This window comes from Pinus tabuliformis, chromosome 4_1, assembly GCF_031772625.1.
Source record: "Pinus tabuliformis cultivar Carrire ecotype Pingquan chromosome 4_1, CPIR1, whole genome shotgun sequence".
Classification (NCBI taxonomy): domain Eukaryota; kingdom Viridiplantae; phylum Streptophyta; class Pinopsida; order Pinales; family Pinaceae; genus Pinus; species Pinus tabuliformis.
In genome coordinates this window covers 178,724,051-178,741,972 of record NC_142303.1, presented here as the reverse complement: position 1 = coordinate 178,741,972, position 17,922 = coordinate 178,724,051, and the positions used below count along the sequence as shown (strand labels likewise).

The 17,922-nt window shown below is 35.5% G+C and overlaps 2 pseudogenes; both read left to right on the top strand.

The window, feature by feature from the left end:
• Window positions 1-5,648: 5,648 nt before the first annotated feature.
• Window positions 5,649-7,746, top strand: LOC149174775 (uncharacterized; annotated as a pseudogene).
• A 2,162-nt stretch (window positions 7,747-9,908) lies between these two features.
• Window positions 9,909-11,442, top strand: LOC149174774 (O-fucosyltransferase 23 pseudogene; annotated as a pseudogene).
• Window positions 11,443-17,922: the final 6,480 nt, after the last annotated feature.

The following is a 17,922-nucleotide window of genomic DNA, read 5'->3' as shown; positions in this document are numbered from 1 at the left end:
GTCACCTGTTACAACTGAGATCTACCTCTAAGCTACAGGCCAAGTGGCCCATCATTTTTTTTCTATGTTAATATAAGCTGGGTTTTTGATGATTGTAATAACTTTTGTTTCTCTTCTATGGGAAATTTTGTGCAGGAGTTCAAACGGTGTATATAAATAGAAAGATGCAGAAAGTGACAATCACGGGATATGTGAAGCCGAAAAAGGTACTGAAGAAAGTGGAAGGCACTGGGAAGCGTGCAGAACTTGGCCATACATGCCATACAGCTCGGTTACCCAGCCTTTCTCTACTCAGAATTATGACAAGAAAGCCCCTGCTGGGTTTGTGAGGAAAGAGAGCTTCAACACCAGTGCTGTCTCCAATCGCCAAGATGATTAGTACACTACTAACATGTTTAGTGAAGAATTTATGCTATTCTCTTGTAATCTATAGGCCCCCAAAGATCCTCATAGATGAGAATATTTGCAGGATGTTAATATTGTTGTAAGTTTGTAGTAGATGTGGAATGACTAACTTTTGTGTTGCTTCTCATCTTCAACAAGAAGATTTTCTGTGGTGAATGAAGGGCTTACATCCTGTAAGCAGAATCCATGTCCTGCCTTGTGAAGCAGCTCTCCACTGTGATAGCGATCTTTGTAATGTCTCTGGTAAATCCTTTAGACTGCTATTTCATTCTGTAATATGATGGCATTCACTCTACGAGATTAGGGGATTCACTATACCGAGTCCATGTCATGCCTTGTGAATCAGCGCTCCACTTATGTTTATTTTCTTTGTAATGACCCTAATAAATCCTATAGAATGAGATTTCATTTTGTAATATGATGGGATTTCACTCTACAAGATTGGTTTCAGTTTTACTTGTATTGTGGTATATGAAATTTCTCAGTTTTACTTGTAATAGGATGGGATTTCATTCTGTAATATGATGGGATTTCCCTCTGCAATATTAGCTACTAAATTTTACTTGTATGAAAAGATTACTACTTTCTTTGTTCAATATTTTATTTTAATTTTATTCATTTCAGTGTATTATATTATATTTTATTATAATTTTGTTCTTTTCAGTGTATGGCATCGTGTTTTTTGAAGTTAGAAATTATAAAAGCAAGGCAGCTTCCGTTTTCTGTCATTAAAGCTATCTTTTGATGCAGATTAAATATACCATTTTTAAATATTTAAAATTCAAAAATATTATTTAAATGCTCGATTATCACCAAGCTTCTTGACTTTAAACTTTTATATCGCCACTAGTGTCATCCAGCTCATGGATCCACATTAATAAAGTGGATATAGTTAAGACATGTATATGGTATATGATTTCATATTGATAAAGTATTTCCAGTGAATAGAGGAGTATAATTTGAATTTAAAGTGGGTGTTTTTCCATTTTCAAATAGGTATGTAGATACAGAACAATATGCATTGAGATACAACGTTCTTTTATAATAAAGTAAATTTAATTGGAACAACTTTTACTTTGGGATTTTATATTTTTTAATCCTTTATCACATAATATCATAATTATAAAAATTCAACAATTCCAATTTAATAATCCTATCGGCCTTTCTTTGTACCTTTTGGGACAATTGGTAGTTCTATGTTGCTTATACATTATATATATATATATTTTGGTAAATAAGTTTTTTTATTAATTAAAAATAATTATATATATTTAGGATTTTTTAAAAAATAAATAAATATTAGGAGTGTTTTTTATGCTGACATATTGTTTTTGAAAAAAATATTTCGTGTTTTTTGAGACTAGTAAGTGGTTTGCCAATAAAAAAACTAGCTACAATCATGATTATATAGAAAACTTTTTAAAGATTCAAGATTTCAAGGAGGGAAATACCTTTTACATTAACATGATTTTCTTTGAGTTGATAGATTGTTTACTGGATTCTTGGATCAATGCCTTATTGCTTGTGGCCTCACTTTTTGGATTCTTTGTCTTGTGTGAAGACCACTTTGAAATCATTCATGTGAATCTTAAAACTAGATTGTGAAGAACTCAAGCTTAGTTGGTCTTTTTCCTTGCTTCAAAGATAAACATTGTACAAAATATTAGCTTGATGAGTTGGTATATTTTTCATATATTTTCCATGCCATTCTTCTGAAAGAAAAGTTGGTCATGGATAATACAGATCATGTTTCTTTTGGTAGGGCTTTTGTTTCAACTTGTTTTGATAGGGAGCTAGCCATTTTCGGTAGTAATGGATTTTATTGGTGCTATTTAAGAGACTTTTGCATGGGTTTTGTAGGATTTAGTGGGGGTTTATGGGATTTTCCTTCTGTTGATTGCATGCTTGATTCACCGTTGTCTTACTCTGGAGACACCTTTAGAGAGGAGAGAGGCTTGAACCTATTCCTAAATGTAGGGATTTGGTAAGGATTGTGAGGTACCTTGATTACTCAAATTTCTTTTTCTTTATGAAACTTTCCCAAATCAATTTTGCTCTTTTTGAGAAGGGTGTTCTTTAGACAATTCCTTGGTATTCATTGGACAATATCTAATAAGACACTCTTATCCATGACAATGTGTGCATCTAAAACGAACATGCTCATAATATAGGGATTGTTTCCAAGCACTATCCTAACAATAAATGTCTATAGAGGTTGGAAGAAGATGAAAGATATTCATATAAACGTGGGTCCAAGTATACGATGTGTACCTTCCTCTCTTAGTAGCCTTTGATACTTTGACAAAGTTATCGATAACCTCAAGGGTTTTCTCCTCCCAATACTCCTTGGTAAGAGAAGAATTGTACCCAAACTGGGGTAGAAAGTAAGTCTTATTTCTCTGGATTATATTGCTCATTCCAAAATTAGAGAAAATCACTCTGAAGAATCTTTCTGCCCCTGTATTCAATTCTGTTTGACTATGCAAATTCCATTTGTTTTAGATCCACCTAATTAAAGACTTTTTAGAAGGCCATACTCCAACGAATTTGCAGATCAAAGTGTGATCTTGTGTATATTGGATATATTCTTCAATCTTGCTAGATTTAATTTCATATTTTGGATCTTGCATCGCTTTTGGTAGACAATGCCCTAGATTTCTGGCTCGCCAATGGAGGTTTCGTTGTGGAACTAAAAACCCCATTTTGCCCACTTGCTTTATGAAAAAGGATGTCAAAAATAAGATTGAATAAAAATACCAATATATCCAAAAACATTATGAATTTTTGAAACAATCCAGGTAAAGGAGGGGATCAGAGCTTCCTCTTATAGGATCAAGATTGGACGACAATGTACAAGAAACCTTGACATTGCAAAGTGTAAAATGAGCCATCCATGCTTAGCTCTGAGATAAGGGGCTGTGCCCCTTCTTTTAGCCACATTCTTTTCATAGTAGAGCAGCTGGGTGAAGTGGGGTTTATGGTTTCATAGCAAAAAGTCCAATGGGTGCACTCGACAAGCTATAATTCCAGGGTGTTGTCTGCTAAAAGTAGCGTAAGATCTAAAATATGAGGTTAAATCTAGAAAGATTGGAAAAATTATCTAGTATATGCAACATCACACTCTAATATACAAATTCATTGGATTATGGCCCTTTGGAAAGTCTCTGATTGGGTGGATCTGAAATACATGGAACTTCCATGGTCAAATAGAATTGGAGCTAGGGGCAAAATGATTATTTAGTCATTTTCTCCTGCTTGTAAGATAGATTAAAGATTTTTGAAGGAGGGCTGTATTTTTTTAGAAATGCAAGGCTTTTCATGGGATTTTGGAAGGAGCAGTTTAATTTGGAGAATGAAGACTTCTTTGCTTCTTCGGTGTGGGTACAACTCTTTTCTCTTTCCAAGGAACATTGGGAGGAGGAAACTCTTAAAGGCATTAGCAATACTATCGACAACTTTGTCAAAGTATTAGAGGCTACTAAGAGAGGGAAGTACACATCATATGCTCAGATCTGTGTTTTTATGAATATCTCTTACTCTCTTCCACCCTCCATAGATATTTATTATTAAGTTAGTGTTTGGAAGAAGTCTATAGATTATGAACATGTCCTCTTTAGATGTAGACAATGTCATGAATACAAGCATCTTATCAGGGATTGTTTGATAAATACCAAAGAATTGCCTGAAAAACACCCTTCTTAAATAGGGCAAGATGATTTGGGAGAAATGCTTCAAAGTAGAAGAAATTTGAGTCCTCAAGGTACCTCAAATCTTGACTAGATCCATAGATTTGGAAATAGGTCTGAGTCTCTCTCTTTTCTGAAGGAGTCTCGAAAGCAAGATAACATTCAATCAAGTGTGCAATTAACAGAAGGAAATCTCATAAACCCTTATTGAATCTTATAGAGCCCATGCAAAAGTCTCTTGAAGAGCGCCAGGAAAATCCATTACCACAGGGAATGGTCAACTTCATATCGGAAGAAGCTGAAGCAAACACCTTACCATAAGATATGGATTTGGATGATCCACGATTGATTGACTTTGTAGAAGAATGACATGGAAAAGATTTGAAGGACATACCAACTCATCAAGTTAGGATTTTGTACAATGCTTATCTTTGAAGCAAGGAAAAAGACCAACTAGGTTTGAGTTCTTCACAGTTGAGCCTTGTGGTTTACACGAAGGATTTGAAGGTGGTCTCCAGGTAGGTCAAAGAAGCCAAAAAACGAGGTTGCAAGAGCAATACGACATTGATCTAAGAAGACAGTGAACAATTAGTCAATTAAGGGAAAATCATGCCAATGCTAGAGGTGTTTCCCCATTTGAAATCTTGAAACTTCTAAGGATTTTTTTTTATGTAGTCATGATTGTCATAGTTAGTTTATGATTGTCTATTACTGGTAGGTAACTTGCTAGTCTTAAGAATCTCCGAGATTTTAGTTCTCTTTTGGAAATCCAAACTATATGTAACTCTTTTTGAGTAATGAAAAGATCTATTTACCTCAAAAATAAATAAATAATAATAATATATATATTACATTAATTACTTTGCATCTTAATACTAATTTTTATATTATTGAAGTCTTTGATATTAATGATGTTTTATATGTTGTTTTCATTTTATAATTATTATACATATAAAAATATTCACAATATATTAATCACAAGACCTTGAACAATATGAAAACTATGATTTAAATTTTCAGATAAATATTTAACTCATGTTTAAAATAAAATCCCTTTATAAATATTGTATAAATTATTATTAATTAATTATTTTAAATTATAATGTAATAATAATGATTCTGTAATAAAAAATAAATTAGACAACAAGTTTCGATGTTATTAGCCCCTGCGATTTGGCAATGGCCAGGGACTATAATAATCCAAAAGCGTTGTTATAGCATTAGTTTCAATCCGTTCAACTCTGTTATACGGTGATTAGACCAAAGTTTTCAAATGCGTTGTGTTTGCTATTGCCGGGATAACCAAAGTCTTCGAAGTTAATCTGGTTTGCTATCTTATTTGGCCTCTTCCCGAGGCGGAAGAGGCTGGAGCATAGCCTATTTTGCTTTACCCTGTTTATTATTATTGACCGTCAACAATTTCATATTAATGTTGACATTAGTTTGAATTATTAGCACAATGGTTTGCAGGTTGGCTATTTGAGCATGTTAGCAAGTCCCTGCATATTTGCAGGTCCCTAAATACATGTCTCATCAAAATACAAAAAATGTTTGGATCATCATAATGATGTCCTCAAAGAATAATGTACAAGTCCAATGATGTCTCAAAGTCAGGATAGTGTAAATCTTAGGTCGGTTAGAGCAGAACAATACATACATCTCCTCTTAAATCTAGAATTTGTCCCGAAGCCTCAAAACAAGAAAGGAAAATAATGATACATCTCTTTGTCATCCTCGCAAGTGGCCAAACTTGGACTATAACTACCCCATTAGACCTTTACTTGGTCTACTAGTTGTTGTATAACCTGTAAAGTTGCTGGTCCAAAATGCAAATTGACTTTGTCCTTACTATTCCCTTGTTCATGACATGTGAATAACCCAAGTTAATAACATGCAAATGAGAGACTTGTTCACTTTATTGCGCTGAGAGGCACAATTCTACAATGTAGTATGAGGGTGATGTGTGATTTTGTCCATGTTCAACGTGGAGTTGACATGCATCCCTTCATCCCTTTTCTCCACTTCATCCCTTCTCTCCTCTTGTTGTTTTTTGGTTAAATCTTCAACGAGGAAGAAGTGTGAGCCTTTCAAGAGTTTATTTTTGCCCAAACGCTGGTGTTTGTCTTGTACGCTTGCCATGGTGAATTTTATGGGTCGAGGTCTCTCTTCACATATCCTCCCAACCCTTCTTGCTTGACAAATTTGCCATTTCCAATGTAGTTTCTCTTTCAGAAAATCTCTTGTCAAATTAAGAGTACTTTCATTCTTCCCATAATCACTTATTCCCTTGATAATAAAGTTTGTTTTCCTGTCATGTCTTTCTTTGTGTTCTTTTTCCTGTGCTCTACGAGCAGTTGTATCTTCTTCTTCCTCTATCCTTATGTAACCATTAGCGTCTTAAGCTCTAGCTTTGATTTCTTTTGGACTATCTTTCCCAATGTTCCTTTTTGCCTTCTTTTTGGAAATATCTATTTAGTGAGATACTTGTACCTCTTCCTGAATTTGTTTGGAAATTATCACATCCTTATTTAATAATAATAATAATAATAACAACTTTTCGATAGGGAAGTTTCTAAAGGTTTTAATTAAAAGATTTGATTAGGAGAGTACAATTTCAAACCAAACTATTTAATTGCAACGTCCCTCATCTTCATCGTTCTCATCCTCTGGATGCGGTTTGATAATAGATTTGGGGTTTAGGGTTTTAGTCATGGCGAAGAATGCGTTGCGCCCCTCCTTACTAAACTATTTAATTGCAACGTCCCTCATCTTCATTGTTCTTATCCTTTGGATGCGGTTTGATAATAGATTTGGGGTTTAGGGTTTTAGTCATGGCGAAGAATGTGTTGCGCCCCTCCTTACCAGTATCCCCTGTTTCTGCTTCTGATTCAGCTCCTGCTTCTACTTCCACCACTAAAAAAGGCAAGAAGCCCGACCCAGTGGAGCTGTTAGCTCTGTACGAGGCTAAGGGTTTGAACCCCACCGAGGCATCCCACCAGGCCATCAAGGACTTGCAGAACGTCATCTCAAATCTTTTGTATAGCCGCGCACGCTCCTCGGAACGAGACCAATCCTCTCAGCAGGGCATCTCTTCAAAGATCGACTATATCAGCACCCGTCTCTCCTTGCTGGAAATGAAGGTCGATACTAAGCCCGACATAGCCCAGAGCTTGGTTCTCGGAGTTTAAGCCAGTGCGCTTGTACAGGCCACGCCTCACTTTTTTAGGGCTGCCTGCAACATATGGTCCGACTTTCGAAACTCAATGAATGGAAATCCATAGTGCCGTGATTCTCGATTGAGGGTTAGTTCGCTACTCTAACCTGATGATTTTTTAATCAATTTTTTGCAGAGCTTATTTTCAGGGTCATGTCTTGTTTCATTACTTCTCAGTGTTTTAGGTCTGTTAAATATAGTTATATGGAATGCATATTCCATTTACATTTGGATTACCATGCCACAAAATTAATTTGTTCCGAAGGAATGACAGGCAGAGTAGCTTTGTGTGTTTTGAAAAGGGCTTTCTGTGGGCTCACATCACTTGTAAAACATTAATCACTTCCACACATATGCTACCCAACTTCTAACGACATTGCTGGATTTAGCTGGTTTGAGGAATTTGGACTTCCTTAATCGTGGCTTCGGAAGGCTATTATTATGTCAAACATGAGCGCTATTTATTTCAATTTCTAATTTGAAGGTAACTATGTTGGAAACTGGAGGAGTAGAAAAAAAATGTGCCACTTGCTCAGCTCAGGGAGGAGAAGTGTTTATGTGGGAATGAAAGAAAAGCCCTAATTTTGGTTAACCCGGGGAAGGGGTGAGTTCTTGTTGACTTCCTTGTGCTTTACTCTGCCTTGGCATATTCAGAAAACTCTACTGATATTATTTGCAATGTAAATAAATCCTATAAAGGAAATAATAATTGCTCGAAAGTGTGAGGAGTATCGACCACCCAACTGTCTATTAATGGGAATTGCTGAGCATTAAGTTCAGTACTCACCCAGGGTCATGCTGGGGAGTCATGCCAGTTATACTCACTACCATTTAATCTCGGATTTGATATGTCATATTTTGGATGGGTTGGCTATCTTTGCGGATGACGGAATCTTGAGTTTCACAATGTTCAATGCACTCGACTTATTACATAGCTTGATGGTACTGGTTTAGACACAACATAAATTAGGTCATAGATCATCCCACCTTATCCAGATAGTAGAATGTACTTAAACTTTTTCATTCCAAACAGATGGATATATATTTCTTAATAAATTAGTTTTTCTGTTTCTGGCTTTTGCAAGTATATCTATATAACTGGCTATGTGTTATGAGCAATTTTGAGCTTTGGGATAGAGAAACATTATCCCATATTTTCTTAACAGATTTGAGTTTTGGGATAGAGAAACATTATCCCATATTTTCTTAGCAGCTGAGAGTTAGAGTAATTATCTAAAAGTTTGAGAGGTCAAGATTTGGGGGAGGAAACCAAATCTTTAAGGGAGTTAGAGGTATTGGATTATGTAAATTTTCCTTTTTGGATGGGTTTTCCATCATGAGGATGAGTTTAATTTTCAGCAACCATCATCAAGGAGGAAAGTTTTTTTGATATTTATGTTTTTGTGGATTTATTTTTATTTAATACCTTTTCAACATTTTTGGATCAAAAATATTCTTTCTTTTTCTTTGGATGGCTGATTGGCATATTTTTAATCCACACATTTAGATGCTTTGAAAGGCTGATTGGCATATTTTTAATCCACTTATTTAGATAAAGTTACTTGTATACTTTTTAGTTTTTTAGTTAAGGTTAATGAGCTTTGTTTGTTTGGGGTAGTTCAATTGGCAATGGCAGTGGAAATGAAGTCTTACCGTCTAACCCAATTGGAAGTCTTAGTTTCAAAAATCTTGTCCTATCCTCGATCGGGGTGAGAAGTTGAACATGATAAAGATGTAGTCTTACCAAACTTACAAATAATGAACTTTGTTTTTTTATATGTATTTTTCTGTGTATTCATATGTATAAGAACGAATATCCTATACATGCCCTAGTCATTGGTGGAATCAATATAATAAAAAATGGAATTTTCAGATTTGGAATCCATTTTTTTCATGAAAAATCATTTTTTTCTGATAAATTTTGATTTATATTAATTTTAACAGATATTTTGATAATATTAAAAGAATTAGTTTAATTTATCTGAAATCGGTCATGCACGGACTAATTTAATTTCAACACATATTTTGATAATATTAAAAAAATTATTTTAATCTATCTGAAATATATTATACAGGGATTATTTGAATGCTAAAATCTATAGAAATGTATATATTCTATATTTTTTTGGATTCAAATTAATGATCTTTTTGGGAAAAATACATATTTTTAATCATTAAATCTATTTAATTAAAAAGTATATATAACAAACAAATTAAAAACAAAAAATTGAAAAAAATACCTACTCTTCTTAAAAAAAATGTTATATATAAATAATTTTAATCAATAAATACAAATTTATTGAAATAAATAAATCCACTATTGTTATTTTTTGCAAAGCTATAATTCTATATCCATAATAATGAAAGTGTTAGTGACTCGATCATCTTTTTGGGAGAATGAGCAAAATGACATTAATACTTCCAAGTCTATTAAGTTGATGGTTACTATTACAAAAGTTTCCAAATGGTCATAAAAATGTTCGACAAAGCATAATGTTTACATTTATGATCACAAAATATGATTGAGGTTGTATTTGTGTTTACATCCATGTAGTATAATATTAAATGTGGCAAAGCAAAAAACATAAAGCAAGTAGTATTAAATGTGGGAAAGCAAAAAACATAAAGCAAGTAGTAGATATTATTTATATTTATTTATATAAGTAAATAATTCTTTTTAAATTAAAAATAATTATATATATAATTAAGATTTCAAAAAAAAATCCATGAATACGATTTTTATGACACTGTCATGTTGTTTATTATATATATATATTTTGGTAAATATTTTTTTTTATTAATTAAAAATAATTATATATGGTTAGGATTTTTGAAAAAATAAATAAATACTGGTAGTTTTTTTTGATATTTAGGCCGATAGGCCTTCCTTTGAAAGAGACTTTCGTCGTCCTTTTGTTTCTAACGCTGACTTCTGGTGTCCACATTCAGCGAGCATAAAGCCCCTAGGATTCGATCGCCTCTTCTCGCTCCATCGTTTCAATTCCCTCTGCAACGGCTTCGTTCGCATAAGCAACATGAATTCCCGTAATTTTTCCGATGTTTTCGTTGTGGCTAAGGGGAGTGGGCGGCGGTGGACAGTGGAAAGGGATATGGCACAGCTGGAACAATGCAATACCCCTGAAAGCGATCGACATACCGTTATTAAATTGGAGGGTAAACACCCTTTTCTTTGGCACGACCATTGGCCTGTTCTTGATTATGCCAGAGTCTTTGAATGCCTGGTTCTTGTTGATAATTTGTCCGCCAAAGTCTCCAGAGTCGTATCCAAGCTAAAGAGCTTAAGCTCTCGAACTGGAATTGATCAGGATAAAATTAGAATGAGCCCATTCATATTTCAACCCAAATATGTGGCGGTTCATATGAGAATTGAGAAAGACTAGATGATCCATTGCAAGAAGCTTGAGATGAGGTCCAGAGCTAGAAATGGAAAGGACTTGAAAATTTGCAGTAGTAAGGAGGAAATAATGAAGAGGGTTGCTCACATTCTTGGACTGGAGAAGCCCTCTGTTGTTTATCTCGCTGTTGCCGACGATCTTTTAGAGGACAGGGTGCTGTTAGAGGGATGGAGTGACTTCTTAGCCCCTTACGAAAAGAAGAAACTGGGTGTGCTGGATATCTACTCAAAGTGTCCCTATCTCATTCAATGTGCAATTGATTATGAAGTATGCTTGCAGGCTGATACATTTGAGGGGAATAGCTTTTCTACATTTTCGAGTCTCATAGTGTTGCAGAGGACCATGAGAATGGATAGGGCAGAGGATTGTGAAGGTTCAACTGTGGCTTCTTATGCTTACAACATTGAAGGACCTGCAGGAGGACCTGAAAGATGGGCAACCAACATGTCGGATTTGAGCCTTGCTGCTATTAGCTATGGATCTAATGAGGTCTCTTGCCAGTGAAAGACTAGAATCAGATTGTTCAATTTTAAGCAGATTCAGGCTTGAATCTCAACAAGGTGATTTTCTGTAACATTATTTTGTAAGATGTATGCTACAAAGAAATTGCCTGGTCAATACCTCTTGCAGAAGCTACAGTTTATGTGCATTTTGTATGATTCTTCCTCACGATCATGCTCTTCAAATATGATCTAATAGCTTTTTAACAGAGAATGGGAGATTAATGGTGCCTCAATACCAATTGGTGTTGTTCAAAACAAATTGTTATATACTATTGTTAAATTGGGTCCATATTTATTTCAGAATTAATGAAGTTTGTTCTTGAAGATGTTTATTCTAAGCGACTATTTTGGATATTTGACAATTGCATATACAAAATTAAATGGTTTGACTCTAAAACTATAACGATCGAGGACCCTAGCCTGTCTTTCCAATGTATCTGGCTATTTCTGGTTGTAATAGAAAGGGATTGATTTTCCTGTCATCACAGAGTTGAGCAGAGACTATAAGTGAATCTTTTTTTCCTGTAAAAGCGGTCGAACACAAGTTCCTGGAGAAAAGTTTAAACAACGCTGTCATTAACTGTGTTGTAGAGCAGATCAGACTGTATTTTTTTATTATAAATGCCGGACAACTTCAAGGTTCTCAGCTTCAGAGTGGACAAGTCCTGAATTTGGCATCTGCCAGTATTATTGGTGCTCCTGGTTCAGGGCAATTAAACCGTATGCCAATGCCAGCATATGGCCTGGGTGCAACTGAATCTAATGTACCAGAAGGAATTGGACGGATGTCAACTGTAGACTATAAGAGCTAGAATGTGCACATTCTCCAAGGAAATGATTATTCCATTTCCAGTACTGTTTGTTTATCTTCCCCTTCAACAACCTCTGATTTTTAAGGTGGAATGAACATTTCAGGAATTAAAGCAAGCACTATTTAGTATTGAGTAGTTAGGTATACTCTATAGTTGGGCCCCAAAATTTTTTAGGAGATGGAAATGCATCACAATGTGATGTTGAATTCTTGTCTGTGAAAAGAATATGTATACATAGTTTTTAGAATAAACTTACTCGAGAACTATACCCTACTTTTATGTTGAACCATTTTAGTTTATATTTGTATTAATCATAATACCTTTGGCGTAGCTTGTGTCAAACCGTTATACTTGTTTCCAATGATCCATAACAAAATAGAAATTACAGATCCTAAACAAAGATATTCAATTGGTACAAATGATGGGCAGGCATTGCAAAGTTCCATCTTCCAAATGGCTGTTTGATTATTTTTCCAAACAAAAGTATCTTATGCATTGCAGTGTCCACCTTCTTAAGAGCAGATAAATAATTCCAATTTGCAATCACAAAGGATGATCCAGTTTTATGTTGCCTTCCCATGTCATGATTGGCTGCTTCATCATCCTCAAGAATTTTTAGCAGATGGCAATGCATCTCAATGTGCTCTGGAAATCTTGTCTGTGGAACGAATATGCATACAGTTTTTAGACTAGATCAAGAACCTACTACAGAACAATACCCTACTTTTACGTTGAATCATTTTAGTTTACACACGCATTAATCATAATAACTATGGTGTAGCTTGTGTCAAACTCTTATACTTGTTTCCATCTTCCAAATGCTTATTTGATTATTTAATTCCAAACAAAAGTATCTTATGAACTGCAATGTCTATCTTCACAAAAGCACATACAACAAATCATAGCTGTAGGTTATGATATCTTTACTGTGTAGAGCATAATTATCGGTCATTGATGCCCCGAGGAAAGAAAATGCAAACACCCAGTAAGCAACCTGAAAGCTCTAGCATGACTCATGAAGAAGAGGAAGAAATGCTACATGATATATCAAAATTACAAAAACAAGTGCAACAAATGTGCTCACAAAAGCTAACAGAAGCTAAGATAAATGGCGTGGAATCTGAGATAAATGGCGTGGAATCTAAGATAAAGGGCATGGAAGCTAAGATGGATGATTCAAAGACGATTTGAAGAGAGACATGGCAGATTTGAAGACAGATTTGAAGACAGACATGGTAGATTTGAAGACAGATTTGACAAATTTTCTACAAGAAATACTTACTAATGGTGAAAAGGTTGTAAAGGAAACTCATGATGTGAACAAAAGTAATGTTAATCATGATTCCATAGACTCTAATGTTGGATCGAAGACCCACCATATTCCAAAAATCGATATGAGGAAGTTTGATGGCAAGGATCCCGCCACATGGATATTACAGATGGAGCAGTTCTTCGATCTCAATAATGTGCAAAACACACAAAAGGTACGTATGGCAATTGTATATTTGGAACCAAATCAGTTTGTATGGTATCAATGGCTTTGCTCTCGTAAAAAAATTATCACTTGGGCAATTTTTACGGAAGAATTGATAGCACATTATGAAGATACAAAAAGCAACACTTTTTTTAGCCAATTGATAAGTCTCAAACAAAAGGGTTCAGTAATGGAGCACATTGAGGAGTTCAAAAAATTGAACATAAGGGTAAAAGATATTCCAGAGGAGCATAGGATTTATGTGTTCATAGGGTCTTTAAAGGATAATATCCAACATGATGTTCGCCTTTGGGAATCTGATTCATTAGAGAAGGCATTCAGGTTAGCAAGAAAAATGGAAAGCAAAATTATGGCAACCAGGAAGCATACCACTCACAACTATAAAGACGGAAGTGTTGTTGCCCCTAGTCTTCCACAACCTATAAGGTTGACACCACAACAATTGGAAGAAAAAAGAGCAAAAGGGCTTTGTTACAGTTGTGATAGCAAATACACTAAAGGTCATAAGTGTGCTGAGAAGAAATTATTCTACATAGATTATGAAGAAGAAGAAAAGGAGCAAGAAAGGTCAAAAGAAAAAGATATACTCCAGGAACAAAGCCTAGATGAAGAAAAAATAAATCCGACCATATCTTGTAATGCATTGGCGGGAATTACCACTCCTCAAACCATCAAGATAGAAGGACAAATCAAGAAGAAAAAGGTAATAGTGTTGATTGATTTAGGAAGCACCCACAATTTTATTCATTGTAGGGTAGCAAAAGAATTGAATTGCTTCCTATATCCAGCACCAGAGTGTCAAGTGATGATTGCAAATGGAGGAACAATAAATTGCTCTGGAAGGTGCCATAATATCAAGCTATCCATGGGAGAATATGTATTGACTAGCCCAATGCTTTCCATTCCAATGGGAGGTGCTGATGTTGTACTAGGAGTCCAATGGCTACAATCCTTGGGTACAATAGCTTTTAATTTTCAAGAACTTTTCATCAAATTTTCTGTGGAAGGAAAGGAAGTTGAATTAAGGGGTATTGCAGGGAAACCAGGAAAGATAATCAGCTCTAATGGTATGACAAAGCTTCTAAAAAAGGAGCAAAGAGGTGTAATTGCACAATTATGTTCGCTAGATGTTTCCACATTGGAATCATCTATTTCTCCAGATCTCCAAAAAGTCCTGGACAATCATTCCAAGGTATTTGAGACTCCCAAAGGTCTCCCACCTATGCGTGATCATGATCATGCTATTCATCTGATTCCAGGAAGTGTTCCTCCAAACATCAGGCCGTACAGATATCCCTATGTCCAAAAAAGTGAAATTGAACGTATGGTTGCAGAAATGCTAGAGGCTGGTATAATTCAACCAAGTCAAAGTTCTTTCTCTGCTCCAGTAGTATTGGTGCACAAGAAGGATGGATCATGGCGCATGTGTCCAGATTATAGGGAGCTCAACAAGCTCACTATTAAAGATAAGTTCCCCATTCCTGTCATTGATGAATTACTGGATGAATTGCATGGATCAATTTACTTCACCAAGTTGGATCTTCGTTCGGGATATCATCAAATCAGAATGAAGATTGAAGACATTCCGAAAACGGCATTTAGAACTCATGAGGGTCATTATGAATTTTTGGTCATGCCTTTTGGCCTTACCAATGCACCTTCAACATTTCAAGGTTTGATGAATTCAATTTTCAAACCATTCCTTAGAAAATTTGTGTTAGTATTTTTTGATGATATACTAATCTACAGCAAGTCTTGGAAGGATCATGTTGAACATGTTGACAAGGTGCTACAACTATTGGAGGAGAAACAATTATATGCAAAAAGATCCAAATGTTTCTTTGGAGTCCAGGAGGTGGAATATTTGGGTCATATTGTATCTCATGAAGGAGTTAAGGTAGACCCTAGCAAAATTAAAGCCATTAAGGAATGGAAAATCCCCACATCCATAAAGCATCTGCGAGGATTTCTTGGGTTGACAGGGTATTATCGCAAGTTTGTTAAGAATTATGGGAGAATAGCAGCACCTCTAACAACATTATTGAAGAAAGATGCATTTTCATGGACTCCGGAAGCAACAAAGGCCTTTGAACATCTTAAAGAGGCAATGTGCCAAGCACCGGTCTTAGCTACACCGGACTTCACAAAAACCTTTATTGTGGAATGTGATGCTTCAGGAAATGGAATTGGTGCTGTTCTAATGCAAGATGAAAGACCCATTGCTTTTGAAAGTCGTCCAATCAAGGGAAAGTTTTTAAGCAAAGCTATTTATGAGAAGGAAATGTTGGCAATACTCCATGCACTTAAGAAATGGCGACCCTACCTAATGGGAAGACACTTCAAGGTAAAAACGGATCATGATAGCCTTAAATACTTTTTAGAACAAAGATTATCCTCTGAAGAGCAACAAAAGTGGGTCACAAAGATGTTGGGTTATGACTTTGAAATCATCTACAAAAAAGGGAAGCAAAATGTGGTGGCAGATGCACTCTCAAGAAAGGATGAGGATGTGGAAGCATTGTTGTGCGCCATTTCTATTATCCAACCAGATTGGATAAACGAAGCAAGGGAGGAATGGAAGAATGATGAAGAAGTGTGGGCACTTATTCGAAAGCTACAACAAGATTCCAGTATGTCTGATACATTTAGCTGGCAAAATGATTCGTTATGGTACAAAGATCGCTTATACCTCTGTAAGAATTCCCAGCTAAAACAAAAGATTCTTATGGAATTGCACACTTCTCCCTTAGGAGGGCACTCAGGATTTTTAAAAACTTACCACAGGGTTAAGAAGGAATTTTTTTGGGATGGCCTTAAATCAGATATTCAAAAGTTTTTGGCGGAATGTTTGGTTTGCCAACAAAATAAAGTTGAAACAATTAAGACACCGGGTCTATTACAACCTTTATCCATTCTAAGCCAACGTTGGGAGGAGGTTTCAATGGATTTTATCACAGGTTTACCCAAGTCTGAGGGAAAGAGTGTAATCATGGTGGTAGTTGACAGACTTACCAAGTATGCACACTTTTGTGCATTATCACATCCATTTAAAGCCAGTACAGTTTCTACTGCATTTATGGAAACAATTCAAAAGCTACATGAAAACCCAAAGATTATTGTAAGTGACAGAGATCCCATTTTCACTGGAAATTTTTGGACAGAATTATTTTCTTGTCTTGGTACTTAGTTAGCTCATAGCTCATCTTATCATCCTCAATCTGATGGGCAAACTGAGATAGTAAACAAATGTTTGGAAGGATATCTTCGTTGCTTTGTATCTGATAAACAGACACAATGGGTCAAATGGTTGCCTCTGGCTGAATGGTGGTATAACACTTCCTTCCATACAGCAACAAAAATGACCCCATTTATGGCACTTTATGGGTATCAACCACCATCCATCACATCATATTTAAGAGAAAATTCCAAGGTTCAGGCAGTGGAACATCACATCGAACATCAACAACAAGTCCTCCAACTCTTAAAGGATAACCTCGTGTTGGCACAAAATAGAATGAAACAACAGGCAGATCAACATCGCAGTGAAAGAAGTTTTGATGTAGGTGATTGGGTATTCCTACGGCTACAACCATATAAGCAAATGTCCCTAAAGCAAGCTAAGAAGGATAATAAATTATCACCAAAGTATTATGGTCCGTACAAGGTGTTGCAAAAGATTGGTACTATGGCATACAAATTGGAGCTTCCTGCAGCTTCTCGATTGCACCCAGTTTTCCATGTTTCATGTTTAAAGAAGGTTATAGGCGACAAGCTCCCAGTTCAAACAATATTGCCAGAACTTGACGAGGAAGGAAAAATTATATTGGAACCGGAAGCAGTCACAGAAACAAGAACTCGACAGCTACGAAATCGATCAATTTCAGAGTATCTTATCAAGTGGAAGAACTTATCCATTGAAGATTCCACATGGGAGGATGAGAATTTTATGCAGAAGTATCCAGAACTACTCAAGCATTGAGGACAACACTTTTTTGAAGGAGAGGGGCATGTTGGGTCCCTATAATACTAGTGATTACCCCATTACTATTGTAGTTATACCCCTTATTTATATTGTTGTGCTCCTATTACCTCCATGATGTTATTTCTGTGCCCCATAGAATCCCTCTATTGTTATTTTTGTGGCTTTATATTATTATTGTTAGGTCGGCTGAATTATATTGTGATTCCTTAGACTCCTATATATAGAAAGGAGGTTTTGTCATTTGAATTATCCAAGAATTGTTGATTTATGTAATGTAAAGGAGGTTGCCCCCTCGAAGAGGCTGAATTCTAAGGCGTTGATCTATCTTTTCTATCTTTTCTTGAGCTGGTTTCATAACACTGTTCTCCTTCACCTACAACCCCACTACACATATGTTGGTTGTCTGGTC